The sequence below is a fragment of the Etheostoma spectabile genome, unplaced genomic scaffold (assembly GCF_008692095.1).
Source record: "Etheostoma spectabile isolate EspeVRDwgs_2016 unplaced genomic scaffold, UIUC_Espe_1.0 scaffold340, whole genome shotgun sequence".
Lineage (NCBI taxonomy): Eukaryota > Metazoa > Chordata > Actinopteri > Perciformes > Percidae > Etheostoma > Etheostoma spectabile.
Window position 1 is genome coordinate 418,249 of NW_022605588.1, and position 3,741 is coordinate 421,989.

The window sequence follows — 3,741 nt, forward strand, 5'->3', positions numbered from 1 at the left end:
GGCCACCAGGCGCTCGCTGACGAGCCTTCCATCTGGGCCTGGCTCCAGACGGGGGCCCCGGGCTTCCTCCGGGCAGGGTCCCTCCCTCTTTGCCTCGCTCACTCATAGGGTTTTTTAACCATTCTTTGTCTGGCCCCCCACCTGAGACCACTGGGCAATGGAAGACCCTGCCAGGAGCACACAGCTCCAACACAGACCTCAGGTTCATAGGGACACACAAACCTCTCCACCACAATAAGGCGATGGTTCCCGGAGAGGCATCTGCAGTGGATACAAAATGTTTGGTCAACGTTTTGGAAAAAACATAATTGCTGCTTGGATTACAGTAGCTTCAGTGTGGCAATTTTTTTTTCAATCCATGAAGTAAGGTTATTTATTGTAAATTAAAATCAGAGAAGGCAGTGAAAAATATTTTTAGTAAACTGAAACCTTCCAGAAAAACCCAAATTATATTGTCTGGTTAAAAAAAACTAGAAAAAATATGCACAAATCATTTTTAGTATTTTTTTTTTGTATTTTCTTTTTACTGAAACTGACCAAACTGAACATTGACAATCCAGGATATTGTGATGTGCCTATGAGTACATAACCTATTTGTAGTACTGTAGAAGTTTAGTACCATTCCGGACATTATTAGTGGGGTACTTTCAGAGATACACAGTCGGTTCCATCAGCACCTCCACTAAGATATTCAGCTAATAACGCTAACTCGCCCAATGTTAGACCAAGGGAAAAAAGCTTCTGGGGGTTCTTTGGCTCAAGGTCATGGTGTAAAGGTGGAAATTGATCCAAACCATCCCTTTAAGCATCATGGCCATTCCTACACAGTTCTCAAACCATGTGATCTATATGTATCAATAGCTACATATGAGACATTACACCTGGCCCAGACAAAAACAAACTACTGTAAAACTAAATATATAAAAACTAAAATCATTCTGAAAAACTGAAACTAACCTAAACTAGAAAAGACTCTGAAGTCTAACTCAAACTAAAATGAAAACTAATTGAAATTTCCAAACTTTAAATTTTTAATTTTTTAAAACCTCTTGTTATTGACAAATATAGATTATATTTATCTAAATAATATAATAATGTAATATAATATAATATAGATGTGAGTATTGACAATACAGACAATAATAAAGGAAATATATACTTAGAATAAAAAAGCTCTATCATGACACACCATAGTGGAGTACTACAGCCAAGTGTTTATATATAGTGTAGCTTGGATATAGAGGGGGGGCAATCATTCCTCTGGAGTCAGCCAGGATGGCCACTTACTACCCTGGTAGGGCTTGGAGGTTCTTAAAGTAGGACAGTAGAGATTCCCACACTGAGAGGAATTTGTTAGAACCTCCTACTGTGAATGTAATCTTCTCCAGATGTAACTAACAGCATTACATCCTTCAGCCATTGTGCTACAGTGGGTGGGCCGCTTGGTTTCCAATGTAGTAAAACTTGCCAATGTGCCCGTAAGGAGACAAATACTATGATGTTGAGTTGTTTTCACGTCAAGTTTTTTCCTTCATCGGGTACACAAAATATGGTTCTAAAGCCGCCCCCAGCACTTCAGACAATACAGCAAATATAATTGATTAGTATCCTGCTAGTTCTATGGCATGACCAAACATGTGTCAAGTTAGCTACCTTAACATGACATCTGACACATTTGCTATCCACATTAGGATAGAATAAGGATATCTTACCTCTCCACCAGTGGAGGCGAGGAGCAACCTGGAATTGAAAGTGCTGTTGTTCACTGTTGTTAGAGCCTTAGTCCATATGTCTTCTGAGGTTTCAGTTCCATCTTCCTTTTCCTACGCAGTTTCTATCTGAACATCATCAGGCAACACAATCATTGAATAGGAACGTGCTGTGAAAGCTTTCAACCCAGAAGGACTTTCCAAAAGTGAGTCCACTAGGGCCTTTTCCTGGAGAGTAGGATATGGTGAGCTATGGCTCGTGGCAAAGTGGTGAGCTTGATAGTAACAAAATAAGTCTGTTTGTTGATGTACTTGGAACACAAGTCATTGAAACTAGAAAAATATCCCTATTCCTGTAAAGAGCATTAAATCTTTGGATCCCTTTCCTATGCCATCCTTCAAATGCCTAGTCTTATAAGGCTGGTGAAAATGTGTTACTGTTACACAGTTGGCTCTGAATCGTGTTAGTATGCCCTCTAAACTAAGTCCATGTGGCGCAGATGACCACTGGGTTAGATGTAAACTGCAAAATCTCGACAGGGAGGCTAGATGAGACCAGAGCATGTAGAAAGGTCGACATGCAAGATCTGCACTCCAATTTGCACTAGTCTGTGTCTGGAAATTGCACCCAATGTTATGTTGTGAATGTTTGTTGCCCAGTAATAATCACCCTTAAAAATCACCCTTAAATTAGGGAGGGCCAAAAAATCTTCCAATCCTTCCAATCTTGCCAGGAAGTGTGCCATTTTTACACTGTTCAGAGATCAGTAGAAGAGGTCAGGGTGGATGGTGGGTGGACAAAGCACATGATTCTGTGTCCTGTGTGTTGTTAGGTTTAGAATCCAAAAATAGTTGGTTAATAATGGCTTTTTCATTGTGGACTCATACTGTTCATCACTCAAGTGGGGGTGGCTGGACCATAGGACTATAAAGTTAGCATTGAATTAAATGAAATATCCAGTGGAGGCATTGCTTGCATGCCCGGCTCAGGCCTTGCTTCTACTACTGTACTGCAGTGAAAACAACATTGCTGCATATCATTGCCCAAAGCTCCAAATGAGGACACTGGAGCTAAGTCTGCCTGGGGCTTACAAGACAGCAGGCAGACACTCACCAAAGTACAGTACACGATGTCCAAAAAGAGACTCTTTCTGTGCCTAAATTAGTGAGGCTGGCCCACTGGGTTCAGGTACAAGGTTGTTTTGTATCTGAATGGGGATTCAAATTGTTCTTGTGACTCATCACTTTGTTTAAAAACCTTTATTTAACCAGGACAAAATCCTCAGTGAGACTAAAACTCTTTTTATAAGAGTGTCCTGGCCAATACAGGCAGCAGTACAGTCACACATACACACAATCACAAAGTACACAAAAACGTTAAAGTGCCCATGTTCTGCTCATTTTCAGGTTCATAACTGTATTTTGAGATTGTACCAGAATAGGTTTCCCTGGTTTCCATGGTAAAGTGCTCATACTATGTACTTTTTTTTTTGTGTGTGTCTGGTGCTTCCACACTTTTACAAACTTGGAAAAAAAAACATCCATGCTGTTTTGAGTGATACAGTTTCTGAATGTCCTCTGTCTTCAGTTCAGTTGGCAGGGCCGTCTACGTCATCGGCCGAAACATTCGGTGCGTGCTAACTCTAATAACCACATCAGCTAGATAACTCTTTGTCCAACTTTGGTCAGTCCAAGGCAGGATTAGCTGGGACGAGGACACACTTCCAACTTTGCGTGGAATACCTGCAGACGAGGGACATGGAAGTAATTCTATACATTTTATTTTGTAGATTAGGGTGAACTCGTTAGGTGTGTGTTGTAGCAGTCTTTTGCCATTGAGAACAAGGTGGTTAACCGCTAGCAGCGCTAGCTTCTAGCTAGTATCACAGTACCTAGGTACTGAGCATGTGCAACTCACAAAAAAGATGGGATAAAAGTGTGATGCCTCACTCTGGAGCTAAAACAGAGAGCTCGACACAAAGGGTGAAAACAGGATCTGCAGCAATGTGCAGTACAACAAAAATATGGTGTT

General features: G+C 41.0%; 1 long non-coding RNA gene across 1 annotated transcript in view; it reads right to left on the bottom strand.

Annotated features, from left to right (window-relative positions):
* LOC116686256 (uncharacterized) overlaps positions 1–3,735 on the bottom strand; it is a 12,616-nt gene extending 8,881 nt beyond the window's left edge. Inside the window, exon 1 of the long non-coding RNA XR_004331201.1 lies at positions 3,725–3,735. This is a non-coding gene — a long non-coding RNA (uncharacterized LOC116686256). The remainder of the gene's footprint in view (positions 1–3,724) is intronic.
* Between the last annotated feature and the right edge of the window lie 6 nt (positions 3,736–3,741).